The sequence below is a fragment of the Falco cherrug genome, chromosome 3 (assembly GCF_023634085.1).
Source record: "Falco cherrug isolate bFalChe1 chromosome 3, bFalChe1.pri, whole genome shotgun sequence".
Lineage (NCBI taxonomy): Eukaryota > Metazoa > Chordata > Aves > Falconiformes > Falconidae > Falco > Falco cherrug.
The window spans coordinates 101278316-101293381 of NC_073699.1; the positions used below are offsets into that span (position 1 = coordinate 101278316).

General features: G+C 43.1%; 1 long non-coding RNA gene across 3 annotated transcripts in view; it reads left to right on the plus strand.

Annotated features, from left to right (window-relative positions):
- The window catches only part of LOC114014675 (uncharacterized), a 268275-nt gene extending 255531 nt beyond the window's left edge, over positions 1-12744 (plus strand). For all 3 annotated transcript variants that reach the window (XR_008731533.1, XR_008731534.1, XR_008731532.1), the window contains one exon: positions 8221-12744. This is a non-coding gene — a long non-coding RNA (uncharacterized LOC114014675). The remainder of the gene's footprint in view (positions 1-8220) is intronic.
- Positions 12745-15066: the final 2322 nt, after the last annotated feature.

Sequence of the window (15066 nt, forward strand, 5' to 3'; positions counted from 1 at the left end):
AAATGGCCTTTACCAGAGAAAACCAGTTAAGTATGTGTTTCGATGTCATATTGAAGGTGGGAGAATGTCAAGTGCGTGCTTAGTACATAAGCCTAAACTGATAGGATTTCATGGCTTTTGAATAAATTTGAGATGTTGCTTTTCATTTTTGGTTTGTTCTTCTGACTTCATTTTCATTCCTGATAATACTCAGTCATCTAACCATCCTTCCTAAGCTCTGCTGTTACTTTGCTTTTAATCTTTCCACCACCACCCCCTTTTTTTTTTTTTTTTTCCCCGAGAGGCTGTAGTGTTGTGATGGATACTGCTTGGTTAGTACAGTAGCAGGTGAGGTGGACTGCCATTAGGAAGTGTTTGTTAAAGTAATGGAAAGATTAAGGTTCATAGTTCAACAGAAATATGCAGCCTGTTACTTCCCGTGGCATGAATAATGATCCCAAGTACACCGTTCATAATATTGCACACACAGGTGAGTTAGAAGAACGTTATAAGGTTTCAGGCACTAATACTTAGACCTGAGGAAGCACCAGCAGTAAAATTGTCCCTCGGTAATGTGTAGGCTTGTACATGCCCATTTGCTCTCTGTGCGCCTGATCATATATGCTTTCTTTTCCTAGAAGTTCCCATTTTTTTCTTGGAGCAGGATGGATATAGTGAGTTGATGTACATGTGCCCCTTTGTTTTTAGTCTTTCTGTTTACTGTGCTCTGAGATCTCTGCTCCAGAGAGATGTGTTTTGTCATCAGCTAATGTGTGCATTTTCTTACTGATCCACAATCCGATTAATCTTTGTCACACAAGAGATGATGGGCTGATATTATCCCTGTTTTACAGACATAAAGCTGAAGGATAGATGCAGTAGTGTGGAGTCCCCGCCAGTTTAGGGTATTCGGCTGGGGATGCGCTGTGCCATACTACTGTGACACAACTACTGGCTTCAGTTGTGGTTGTAAATACTCACTGCAGAACCTCAGCTTGGGGGCCTGGGGAGGAAAATGCACATATAGAACTCGTGTATAGTTAGGTAATGTTACAAGCCTCACACGAGGGCAGAAGGGAGTGAATTCCGTTCACGAAGAAATTTGCGTTCATATCTGAGGAGCAGCAAAAAGTAACGCCATGATGAACAAGATACATGCTTAGAAAATCAGAAATTCTGGCTATAGCTTTTTTAAGTGTTAATGCTTTACAAAGAAGATATCAATAGAAATGTTATTGTTTGGGGAGAAGGGCTCTTCTTGGAAACGTCTAATGTTGTTTTAACTGTAAGTTTACAAAGTGAGATAAAATAAAACTAAGTAGAGGTAGGATTGAGGTTTGATAGAGATAAAAGCATCTGTTATGAAGTGAGTGGGAAGCAATGTTAATAATAAGTGATGCTACTGGCTCCTCTCCCTACCTGTTCACTCACCATTTCAGCTAGATATGTACACTTTATAGATATATATACACATACATATATAAAGTATGTGTAAGTATATATAAGTATGCATACATATACAAGTATATATATTTCTGTAGATGTGTATGTATAAAAAAAAGTATGTGAGGTTGTATTTGCATGCCCAAAGAACTGGGTGATGAGAACATCAAACAGGGTTTAAACGTGTGGTTATTCTCACTTCAGTGTTGTGCCTTTGGTTTCTGGAAGCAGTCTGTTGCTCTGGCAGTTTGGTCCTTGACCTTCTATCACTTTTGGAGATGTGCCATACAATCTTTGTTTACAGTAACAAGCATGGAAAAACTGACTTCCTGACAGTAATGCTGAAGTCTAAGCTGAAACCACTCACAGGTGAAAAAACATAGTTCTTCCACTTTGAACTTGTAATGTGTTTCATGTAAAATACCCGCCTGAAACCGGGCAGCCAACAAAAGGAAACCAGCCCTTTGCCCAAGACCAAATATTAACTGCTCTGTCAGCGGTTTCACTAAGGAGTTGGTTGTAATGTCTTTCTGTATATTTTTCCTTGTGTAACATAATTTATAATCTAAAAAAAGAAACACCCCAACACCCCACCTCCAAAACCCCTCAACCTTAAACCACTGGTTGTTTAATTTTTTATATAGGTAGGCTGCTAATTGACAGAGCAGTTCAGAACCCTTCCTTGACTTCTAGCTATTGCATGTGCAGCTCTGATCTCCACGTAACCTCTGTATCACAAAGCTTTCTCACAGGCTGGTAAAATGTGTTAGGATTTGTTGATTCGTTTGTATGAAGAACTGATAGCTCACACAACTTCCTTGTTTTCTGGCATTTGCATCACTTTTCCTAGTGTTGTGTGCTCATCAACCCAACAGTAACGGCTGTCAGACCTTTTAAGGACATCGGGGTATTTAAATGAGGAATCTGTGTGTTCAGAGTAGATGCTTTTCTTGAAGTGCAGGTTTACTAAGCAAAGCAACATTTGAGTTTTGGAGTCATAAGGTCATGAGGCAAAATGAATGCAAATCTACTGGAAGATTTGTGGCCCAGTTCAGTGGTTATGCTTTTGGTGATGTGTTTCGCAGCAATTAAATGTCCCCCTGTTGTGTCCAAAAAAAGTGTTTTTCTACACTTTCAGGAAATTAGAAGGCAATGATAAGAAGAGTGGAAGTTAAATAAAGAGTGGGTTAATGAAGCATTCCTATTTTCCTGCAAATTGTGTGTTCAAGTGATGTGTGCTTTAATGCACACTTCCAAATCTTCTGTATAAATTTTATTTTCTTTTTACATCATTACAATAATTACAGTACTCTACATTAACTTATGGCCTGACCCCTTTTGCACTGGCATATACATCATGTCAGTTGCTTGTGAACCGTGAGAAGAGTTTGGCCCCAGGGCTAACTTAACTGGAGGAAACAATTTTTAGTAAGTCAGCATAATAATGGGAATATTAACCTTAGGATGCGTCCACAAATGCAAAGAAAATTATATATTTTTTTCAGTGTTGATTATCATTTGGTTGCATTTACATCAATGTATCATGTTCTGCTCTGTTGAATTCCTGTATTTCTGCTCCCCTTCTGCTGAAGTCTTCTTTCTCACACGGTTTGCAGGGATCCAACAACACAGGGCTTAATTTATGTAGACTTAGTCCTTTTAAGTGCATACTATGATCAAACATGGCTGAATATGGAGAAAACATCACTCAGATTTTAAACATAGCACTGGTACTCACACTGGAAACAGAATCTCAAATACTAAAGACCTGGCATATACAAATGCATGTAGCCAGTGCTATTATTTGGGATACCCAGAACTTTGGGAGGCTAATTGCAATAAACCGCTCATCACACATCCATATAACCTAGAATTAATGTGGGAAATTTTTCATAGAGTCCTATTGAATAATCAGTTAATTCAAATAAATTGATCTGGTTCCAGATGAATGCAAGAGAAAAGTACAGATCCGTGCTTCACCAGTTTCTTGTGATGAAGGTCTCTGTTCTGAACATGCAGAAGCAGAATTTCCCTATTTTTTTACTTTTACATGCACTTACTAAGGTGGTCTAGGCAGATTCTGGGCTATTCTATTGAAAATTACCAAAAGGTGGAATCATGGCTCTTTCTTTAAGCTGATGGACAACCAAAGCATACCTTTTGTATGAGACAGTAGTTAGATCTTCATTCCAGGTGCCACACAGCTCAGCAGTATCAGGAGATGGCTATGAGAAAGCCCATCAAGCACCAAAGGAGTTTAGCTGTGGTCACACAAAACTCCTTGCAGGATAATTTACCCTGCTGAAGAGCTCTGTACACTGTAGAGAAACTGCTTCTGGGACCTGGAGTCTCAGATAAAGTTGACCCGCATGTCTCTAAGCTATGGCAATGTGTGTCTAGACATACCCTGTGGTCACTAAAGGCCTACTGGTATTTTGTGTGAAGCACAGGGCACTTCATGCCTTGGCCAGTAGCCAGCATGGCTCAGTATTTAGACCCGTGTGCAGCTCTGCGGTTTTTGTTCACTGACGTATGTTTGTTCTGGTTTGAGTCCATAAGACTTGCACGCTTGAGGTTCGCTTTGAGGTTTCAAGTTCAGTGAAACATCGAGTTTTGACTGGCTTTTGGGTTGAAACCTCAAGCCTAATGATAATGCTTTCTTGATCTGCAGATTATGGAGGGAAAGGTCACTGAAAAACAAACCGCAAGCTTGATACTTGCTGAGAATTATCAAGCATTCAAATGGACCATTCCTTGCAGAATTTAGCAATTGTATGTTTCTATCAGAATTAGCAACTCTGCTTTTTACTGATATGCACAAGCGTATTAGTGGCATTCTCCTTCGACTGAAACTATAGCATTTTTCCAAGCTTCTGCTATTTTCCAGTCCCTACTGCTTGGGGGAAGCAATGTTTAGCATGACACTGGGGTGACAGGTTTTGGCTGTAGTAAGCAAAAAGTTAAATGGATGTTAAACTATTTGATAGATACTTGTTTGGTTTAAATTCTCTTCCTTCTGTCTGGTCTCTGCGGTGCCTGCTATGCTTAACCAGTGTGAAGTTCTGCTTCCTTTGACTTCAGGGAGTAAGACCCAAAAGGGACTTTCCCCAAACAGAAAAGCTGGTGCCCTGAAGGCGGCTGTGTAGCTTTCCTCTTTCAAGCCCCAACACTCGTCTGGTGTTGAAAGGAATTTAGGTCTTGCTCTCTCAGTGCAACTGTCTTGGAGCTGGGATCCAAGGTTTCATTTTCAGCGACCTTCAGTGAATCTTACACTTGCAGGGATGCATGTTGTAGTGAAGGTCTGTACCAAACAGCTAATTAGCCATATGAAGAAGTATAGCTGAAAACCCCTCCACAAAATTCAGTAGCCTTTAAGCAGTCACGAGTTGTGCTTGTTTTGGCCTCTCTGTATATTGCTGTCATTCTTTACGTTGATTTAGAGCCTGCTGCTGAATCTTTAGCTCCAAAGCCTGTCCCCTGTGGGCAGTTACATCAAATCCAGCACAGCTCACGTATCCCTGAGGTAGACAAAGCTGCACTAATACAGAGCAGGGTTTATGATCAAATGTTTGAGAACAGATCTTCAAATGCTGGCACCAAGTTGATGTTGGGAAGACTTCTATTGATGGCCTGTTAAGGCAGCATCCAAAAAAAGCCCAGTTCTTTCTGTGTCTTCCAGTCTAAAAGCTTTCATGTGAAGTCAGGCAGCAGTGATGTCAACCAGAAATCCCTACCTGTGCCCTCAGCCCTTCTGTCTGTACAGCTTCCTATTTCTCTGTTCACTGTATGGAGGAGGAGAAAATGTCCTGTGGAGTTCGACCGAGAAAGTCATTTTAGACAGGCAATTTCAGAGTCTGCCAACAAATTACTTTGAGAGTTAACAGTATCTAACAGAGCAAAGTACCGATGGTAGAGATTTGGAGAGAGAAGAAAGAGTTAGTTACCCATGCTGTTATCAAAGAGTTTAGTGGGGAGGTTATCTGAAGGGATCTGAGTGTAAGAATTAGATTTTTAAGCCCTATGTGCATAGAGCGGTCTCTCATAAGGAGCTGGTTCAGCCCTAATTCTGACGTCTGACAGTACTTCAGGTTTCGCATGTATCTGGTCTTGGGGTTTTCCCCTTTCTCAGGGGTAATGCATGGCAGAACACTGGGATTGTTCTCAGGGTGTTCACTGGGGTTTTAGTGGTTTACTTAATAGTTGAACTGGAAACATCTAGATATCCAAATGATCATCAGGTAGTGGCAATTTGGAGGTGTTACTGATTTAAGCTGAACTTGGTTAAATAAGTATGAAAAGGAAAGTCTCTTTGTTCCTTGACTCCTTCACTTCTCTTTGGTTTCGGTGTTAGATTTAGGAAAATGTGTGCAATTCAGTGTTTCCCACTAGCATGCAGTGAAGGCTGTGTATGTAAGAAGTAGAGAAAGAACATTTATTTCTTGCACATTTATTTCCCCAGGGAGGGAGGCACAGCACTAGAAAAGGTTACCCAGAGAAGTTCTAGAACCTCCATCTCTGAGGGTTTTCAGGACCTTTCAGGAAGTTGCAGCTGGCCTCATGTAATGCTGATGACAGCCAGGGGGTTCACTAAGTGACCTCCAGAGGACTCTTCCAACCAACATATCTGTCATTCTAAGTCAGAACAGATAAAGGAGCTACTGGTATCAAGTGGGAAAGATCATCAGCTCACAGTCAGTAACTCCTGCAGCTTTGTCTTAGAAACTAGTGAGGACAGATCAGAAGCTGTTCTAAGCAGTGGTATTATAACTGCTATATGCTAAGAACAAAGAGACTGGTCACCAGGACAGCTCCTCTTGTAATCCAAAGCCCTGAAGATATTTATTTTGCTGCCCTGAGTCCCTACCTCAGTAACATTTACCTTTTAGACTGAGAAAAAGTCATCCGTGGCCTTTATTCTCTATACGAGCTGACACCGCATCTGAAAATAGTATTATATCCATTAGCTACAGGCTGAATTTGGGTGTACCAATATCATTTTCCAGCAAAGACTTGCCGATGCTGAAATTATTAACCCTGCAGGTGAAAATGCCCTCAGATGACTGTGGTAAACTTGCGATTTCTGTACGTGCAGTCCTGCGGCTCTCCCGAACTGTAATTGCAGGCTGAGGGTAAATGCTACAACTGGATTTTACATGGAATTTAGGCAACTCCTAGGTGCAGCCCATTGCAAACCCCCTTTCTGATAGGAGCCAATGAGAACAAGCTACAACTGCCTTGTGCAAATTTTTGCAATCTGCTATTGCGTGAACAGTTGGGAAGGTTGAAATTGGCACGAAGGAGCACTCGGGTTTTGCTCCGATTGCACTTCCCCGTGTGAGTGCTAGGCATCTCTCTCTCTTCTGGGGAATTCTGTGCTTGATCTCCATCATATAACTTCAGAGCTTGCAATGGTATCCTGCGCAAAACAGCTGTGCGGATTGACAGCAGCTATCTTCTTACATTTCCCCGACACCGCGTACGGTTCCAGTGTAAAGAGCCAGGGAGCGCAGCATTGCGAGGTGGTGCCCGGCTTTTGCAAACAAAGGGGATGGAGGACTCTGTGCCACCTGCTCTGTCACTTCAACAAATGTTAGGAGTAAAACAAGCTACAAACTGCTAACTGTTGGATGATAACTTTATGCAGCAGCAATTCCATCGATCATCAAGGTCAGCTTTTTTGCTTTTGTTTCTCAAGCGAACCAGTCCCTCGGTTCCAAGCTCCTATAGGCAAGATGGTAAAACAGCCAAGGATGTTAACTGCTTGGTGCCCTGACAGCGAACAGCGTTGCGAAGCTGCGTGCTCTGGTTCGGGGACTGCCAGGGGTGTCCAGATGTTTCTGCGTTAAACAGCGTGGCACAACACCTCTGCAGGAATTGGCAGACAAGAGTGTTTGCTTCTTGACTTGGACTGAAAGCTTTTGAGTTGGCAATATCAGGAAAACGTTACCACCGTCTGCAAACCAGAGAGAGCCCTGTCATGTCCATATGTGAGGAAAAACCCCTTCTGCTCATTTATTCCTGATTATTTTGTGGGACAGTGCATTTATTAAAATTACCAGTTATGAAAACAGTGAATGCCCCTCTGTTCCTTGCTGTAGTTGCTCGCGAGAGTGGGGCTGAGTGGGAAAAGGAGTGGTCTTGGCAAACAGCTTATTAGTCTCAAATAAATTATTCAGAACACAGGTTTGGATACAGATTGCAGGGAACGATAATGGAGTTGGTTTTCTGAGCCTGTTCATGTTATGAAGACATGGAGTATGCTTTTCAGGAATTCACTTAAGTGGAATCAGCTTTGAATAACGTAGCCTGGAAGTAATATTGCTGCCATCCAGCTAGTATCTGTGGAACAGCATTCTCCTGCCTCCTGGAGCGCTGGTGTTGAAGATGGATAGATAGGGAGAATTTTATGGTTTGGCTTTTTTTTTTTTTTTTTTTTTAATGTTTTAAAAAGGAAATTCTTTCTAAGCACTAGAGAGGGGCATGTTTCGGTCGAGATTCCCCCCCCGCCCCTCCCGATAGTGGACCACATCAGCATCCGATTTGGGTGCGTCATGTGGTTTCTCATGTGATGCTGGTCTCACTGCGCTTTGGAGAGTGAGCCTTTGTGACTCCGCACTCTTGGACAGTAGCATCCAGCAACACAGGAGACTTTGCAGGGGGAGAGGAAAAGAGACACAAACACACCCCCAGAAAACCCTCAAAGCCCAGAAAAATAAAGTTACAGTAATTTATTGCAGTTATTGTTTCTTCTCAACTGTATTTTTAATTCTGGGTCTTCCCTTTTCTCTGTTCCTGCAGGCATAAAGCTGCACCGTTCGGAAGAAGCGAGATTGTCTTTACTTACAGCTCCGATGCTGCACCGCTCTCGACACAGCCTGGTTTTCCCCCCATTTACCTGGGCGGCTGCTGCTGTTTCTGCTGCTGGGGCTGCTGCAGTCTCGCTGCCTGTGCTTCACCCCGGCTTGGCTGACTTGAAACTCACTCGTCTGCACATTGCTAAGAAAGAAGAGCGATGGAGCCCTGTTTTTTCTGTTGGTTCTGGAAGCAAAGGGTTGCGATATGTGATGATTTTGGGGTTTTCTTTGGGGGGAGGAGGGGAGGAGAAAGGAGGGGTGTTAATCTAGGATGGGGTGGGTGAAAGCTTAAAGAAATATTATGTAAAGTAATCCAGTGCTCGATAAGGGCATCAGCAGCAAGAATCCAGCCTCTGCTGCTCCAGAGGATTAACATGGGGAAGCCACAGTGCTGCAGTCGGGTTTCACCTCAGCGTTGTGCTGGAGATGGAGCAATAAGGTATCGGTTGTGCCTGCCTCTTCAGGCAAAGCCATGGGAGCAGGAGAGAGCGAGCGAATGCAAATGCAAAGGAAGAAGAAATGCTACGTGCCGTTTGTCTGATTCTGTGCATTCTCACTGCAGAGAGGATGGCTTGATTAACAAAGCAACGTATGGACAGAGGGACTGTAAATTCTAGCTCGAACACTCCTGATGCTGTCAGGGAGGGAACTGATGAGCTAGGTGGCTGCCGCGATATCCTCAGGGAAAACAGCAGCCATGCACTCTGTGTATATATATTTGTATGTATGTGCTTTTGTGTGTGTGTGAGCATGCATAGACATGAAAGAAAGACATTTCTGACCAATTTACAGAGGAAGTTTGTTACTTTGCTGGGTCAGACTTGATTGCAGCTTGTATTTTCAGCTATAGCCCTACACCCATTTCCTGACTGAGGCAGCACTTTGCAAAAACAGATGGTAGGCAGAATTCTTTTAAGAAATGTGAAAGCAGATCCTTTCCGCTTAACACCTTGAAGCACTGAATCTTCTGCACTGTGCTGCAAGAAACTATGGGGTTTTGTTTTCTCCATTTTAAAATCTTTATAAACACAGCTGTATTCAGTATGGTGAAAAATTCTATACTGTAAATAGAAATGTGATCAATCTAATCAAAATAAATGCATCCCAGATGACTTCTAGACCAGCTGGCTACCACAGTCATCAGATGGCTAAATGCTCAACTGAGCATTTATATTCAGCATTATATTTACTTTTTTTTAAAAAAAAACTATTCAGCATCAAACTCTCATTAGAAGGTATTCTTCATCTATGGAGAAAAGGCAATGCTCGCATTTGGCAAAAGATTTATCTGAAATGTACCTGAGCGTACTTTTTATTGTTGAACGTGCATGGAGGAGACCGTGTTTTTCGAGCAGGTAGACTCGTCAGCGTGGGCATATTTATATTTAGTTTGGTAGGCAGCTCGGCTCGGCCACGTTGGAACAATGCAGAAACAGGGGAAACAAGTGCTGCACTGAGCTGCAGAGCTTGGCAGAGCTTCTAGCAGCTGCCTACCGAGAAAGAGGTTGGAGGTTTTTTTCCTCCCCCCCTTTTTTTTTCTACCCTTTTATACAAATCCATAGACCATAATGTCATCCTAAAATGTTCACGAGGGGATTTCCCAATAGTCATGGTGAGCTGCCCTGCAAGACGCCTGTCTGGTCCTTCCACTATTTGTTACCCAGCCTACAAAGGCAGCCCTGTGTGTTGGATTATATTTAGCCAGCTGTTGGATAACATTCTTGTGCTGGGGGCAAAGGAGTCTTATTACTCCCAAACTGTAGTTTTCTGTTTGCTTAAAGAAAAATAACCTTGGCATTACAGAAGGCTTTGCGAAGGGGTTTATGCCACTCCTATGCCTTTCTGAAACTGTCGTGTGCTTCTAACTCAAGGCATTTTAAAGCAAGCGCGGAGGAGGAAGAGAGACTTAACTCACAGCTTCAAAGCTGCAGAGACAAGCAAGATGTCAGCATCTTGTAATTAGGAGTCCATGGTTACGTCAGTGACTGTATCTCTCCAAGAATAGCTATGTGATGGGTGCCACGGAGCAAAGGAAGACAGTCATAACCTGGTTATCGAGCCTGGTTCAAGCAAGAAGGAGCAAAATGGATTAATGAATCTGCTGTGTTCCTAAACCAGCTGCGGATGGATTACATGTACAAGGCTTGCTGAATTCTGCGGCGGTGAAGACTGAATTATCAGTTTGCCAGAGGGCACGCGCTCACAAGTGGAAGTGTAAAACCTGCAGCAAAAAAAATGCAGATGAACCATCTATCCCAGCAAATGCCCTTCCTGGCTCCCCTGCACAGGCAGCTGCGTGACACGAGGCATGCTCCAAAGGGAGAGGCGGGCGAGCCGCAAGGAGGTGTTTAGAAGGAAGGGTGTAATTAAACACAAAGCAGGCATGCCGAAATTCTGTTCCGGCATTACAGATTCGATATGAGATACCACCCCAGAGAAGAGTGGCTGGGCTCTGGTGTGGTTTATATTAAGGCTTCTCTGGTTGGGGGAGCGTGGGGGAGGAGGGAAAGGGCTTGGTGCAGCATCTTGCAGCCACACAGAAGTCCCCAGGGCGGCTAGGGGACGCGGGATGGGCACGGCGATCTGCTCTTAAAGCCACATGCCCAGAGCCCGCCAGCAGCTTTCTGACCTCTGCAATTATTTTTAGGTCTGTGCAGGCAACTCGGCAGCGTTTAAGCCGTGGGATTGCGGGGAGGTGCTCAATCTGCTCGGCCTGGCTTTTCCTCGGCGGTAGGGCTGGGAGATGCGTGCAGGGCTTTGGTCAGCACCCCGCCGCGATGTTCCCTGTGCCTGCCTCTCAGGGTGCACGCTGCCCCGTTGCTGGAAGCCTGGTGTGGTTCCCTGCTCCCAGCAGAAGTCGGATGCAGTTCAGCTCTGTTTATGCCACTCTTTAATTTAGCAGGATAGGTAGATTGCATTATGCAAATGGGGGTGGATGGTTGGTTGGGTTTTTATTTTTGGTTTGGGTTTTTGGTTTGTTTTTTTTTTTTGACTGTGAACACAAATTTGTAGGAGGAGATGACTCTGTATATTAAACCATTAGCTCTTTGAATGGTGTGTAGTATAATTTAAATATACTTACTTTAATTAATAGAAGGTTACAAAAGCTGGTGTTTTCTGGGGCTGTTTAATTTACATCTTAGGTTTAGTCAATGAGCATAACCTGCCTGATTAGAATAGTGTATTCTGTACAGCCAGCAGGGTGGAAGACATTATTTTGTTTGTGTTAGTTCAAACAGCTGGTCATTAATGCAGGCCCCATCTCCAGAGTGAAGTGCTAGTGGACATGAATGGCTGCCTGATTAATGCTGCCCCTCGACGGGTCCTTCATCCAGCAGCGATGCTCGCAGCAGAATAATGCAGCGTGATTTGATTGCGCCCGAACAGGGTAGTATGTCATTGTGTCACCGAGCAATCGAGGTTATTATGGGGCAGGGCAGACAGACGGGACAGTGGGGTTACTAGACCGTGGCATTTTTAGAAATGCAGGCCTGACCTACTTAGAGTTATTCTTGCTGGCTGGCAGCTGCCTGTGCCGCGCTCCCCCGATAGGCTGCGGCTGTTGCTAGGGGGAATTAGCATGAATTTTTCCACATACAGACTCGGTGATTGAATGATAAAAGCTGACTGGAATTAAAGAGATTCGGTTCAGTATTATGCAGATTTATCTCCCTCTTCCCCACACCCACCCACCCACCCCCCAAATGCATGAAAAGGAGCAGAAGCCAGTTTGTTTCCATTTATTTTTGACCTATTTTTTTTTCCAGGGGAGGGCAGAAGTGTTGTGAAATTTTGATCATCATTTACTATTTAAGCTGTTGAAATGATATGACAGTGGGCATGCATCTTTAATGTAGGGGAGATTCAGACGCTGTCTCTTTGGAAGGGAATGAAATGAATATGTTTTGCGTTCTGGTCAGACTGCCGCCTCTTTCTATTTGAAGCTATGTCAGATTCCCTGGTCTGGAAAGGGGAAACATATCCCAGGTTTTATTGCATAACATTACTCTCGGCTACTTTTAGCTATCTGTGCTTCACAAAATTAGTCTGATGTTTATGCTGGTGGATGAAATTAATCCCCGGACTATGTCTCCTATATACAGAGACAGACGCCCAGGCTACGCTGCAGCCTCGTGTGTCGTGTTCATCTGGAAAGGTGCTCACACACTGCAGACCCACCAGGACTGCAAACCTCGCAGAGAACTGCTGCCCAGCCTCTAATCAGAGCAATTAGAAACCTTCTTCGGGATTTGGGAGTATTTTTCAAGCTTCGGTCTGAAGTTGGATTCTCTAGATGGACCTTTTTTATTTATCTACATCTGCCTAAAATAGTGTTATCTTTCAGAGAACTCTGTGCTCCCTCAGGAAGCAAATAAAAACAATACTCAGTGAAGAATCCTTTGATGTAATTATGAATATTTCCTTTGTTATTATCACTAATTATAGAAGATCTTTGTTTAAACCGCAATTCCCCTCTGTGTGATCCTTTACCATGCAAAGAAGTTACAATATAGTGCTTATAATTATAAATTAATTTTTCATGGAAACACATCGTGACATCATGCTTGAAGAATTGGGAATTTTCCAAGTAAGAGGCAGTTGGGGATGGGGGAGAGGGATCCAAATGTCTTTGGAATCACAAAATAAAAAATGTGTCTCGGTGCTAAATAGCAGTGAGCTCACTTGTGTCTGAAAAGGTTTCATTTGAAATACTGGGATGAACGAGATACTTTTTAGAAGTGTGTGAGCAGCCTGGATGTCTGGATGGATGGCCAGCAGCCTCGCTGGATGCAGAGCTCCCCTGCCTTGGTCCCTGGAGTTTCTTGGGAAGGTATGAAGAAGAAGCAACTGGAAAAGGAGACAGGCATTTGAATGTCTTTTTGTGGCCAAGGCAAAGCATTCAGTTCCTACAGATTTGAGTTTCCTATGTCTCTTTCCTGCCCTTGATTCATTACTGAAACTCACACCACTTCCTAGTCTGCTCCTTCCTGACGCTCCAATGGAATGACAGTTTTTTTGGAGAAGTGAAAGTGAAGAGAGGCATCATTTGACCCCAGTAATTGTGTTCTCCTTGGTTGTCCCTAGAGGTGACTCCAGAAAGTGAAACAGCAGCTTTGGTCCCCCTTTTCTCAGCAATATTCTCTTGATCAAAGCCTGATCTCTTGATCTGCTCTCCTGCAGGATGCTGTCAGTGGCTGTGGCTTCCCACCTGGGCTGTGGTTTTCACATCGGTCTTCCAAACTTATCCCTGTGTTGTGCTGTCTGCTGAGCTTCTCCCCAGTTGCTTTCCCCGTGATGAATTAGTTCAAGTGATCAGAGAAAAGGGCTGGAGCATGGCCAGGTTTGACCCATCCCTGTGCCTCCTCGGTGGCAGGTACCCAGGTGGGCAACCTCTTTGCTGACAGAAGGGAAGTACTGGCATGGAATTCAGTCCATTCCTCATGCGAGGAAAAGCCAACTTTGCTTTCAGGATGCTAGGTAACAGCCAGCCGCTGTGTGCAACTGTCTGTTAAGTTCTTGCCCTCGTTCGTTGTAGCCAGGTTAGTATCATCCAGTTCACCTGGGATGTTGGCTAACTCATCAAATCAAAATGAGGGTGCAATATTGTATTAATTTCAGCAGAAACTGGTTTTATAAAAAAATTATTTGAGTGTCATGCTATTTTGGTATAATCCCACTAAGAAAGTGAGAGTCCAAAGAAAATCAACAAATGATATAAAGCATATACTCTGTGAAGAGAGTTGTATCCTTGATGTTTGTTTGGGATTTCAATGCAACGAATGTTCATAACAAACATCAAATCGGGCAGTTTAACAAACTATCAAGTGACATATTAAATATAAAAAATGCAGTGCACCAGAAATTGTGTTCAGCATTAGGTTACTTTTCTGAAAGTCTCTTTAATGGGAATTATTCCAAATAAATGAATGTGTGAATAATCTGATCATAATGCTTCGAGTAATTATAAGTAGGAGAAATACGGAGTTAAACAAAACCAAAATCTGAGCTCTGTGTGTGTGTGTATAAAGCATAAGAAACAGGACACCAGAGGAGTTTGAAATACATGTTGGTGTTGAAAATATTGTCAATTGTGCACATTCCTTTGAAAAAAACATGTTAATCATTTTCTGATGATCTCCTCTGAGGTTTCTATCGTTGCAACAGCTTACACCTCCTACCTTAAAGTTGCTTACCTGCAAAAGATTCTTATATTGTTCAACATTCTTGTACTATGACCTCTCCTGTGAGCTCTGAAAGATCTGTTATGCTGAGTTTCATGCTCTAGTGTGGCTAAGTGAGTGCTGATTTACTGGTAGCATATGCAGGCAGTAATTTATTTTTTTTCTTTCCCAGCAAAGGACCCAGAATCCTGCCTCCATTTGCGGCTGTGAGCTGGCTGTGCTGCCTGGTGTATGCATGACCTCAAAGCCTTCTCCAGTCATAGATTTGTTGTGCGTTTTGTGATGTCATGGAGACTTTCTGTTTTTCTGAAAACAATCAGCGGATAGAGGATACAGAGTGACACATCTAGTTTCCCATGAAGGGATTACAGCCGCAAGGAGGGAGTTGACTACCAGCCTTCACCTCCTGCCAGGGCCATAAAGATCAGTTCTTCTGCAGCAAATGTGTTTCAGTTCTGATTTCAAACCAAAAGTACAAGGAATTGTATCATATTTCTTAAAAGACTGGCAGTTGGCACATTCCTTTTATTGCAATACAGTAGGGAATACAAATGTTTTACAAATTAAAATAATCCTTACAAGATTTTTTCTGTGATCCATTAACATGG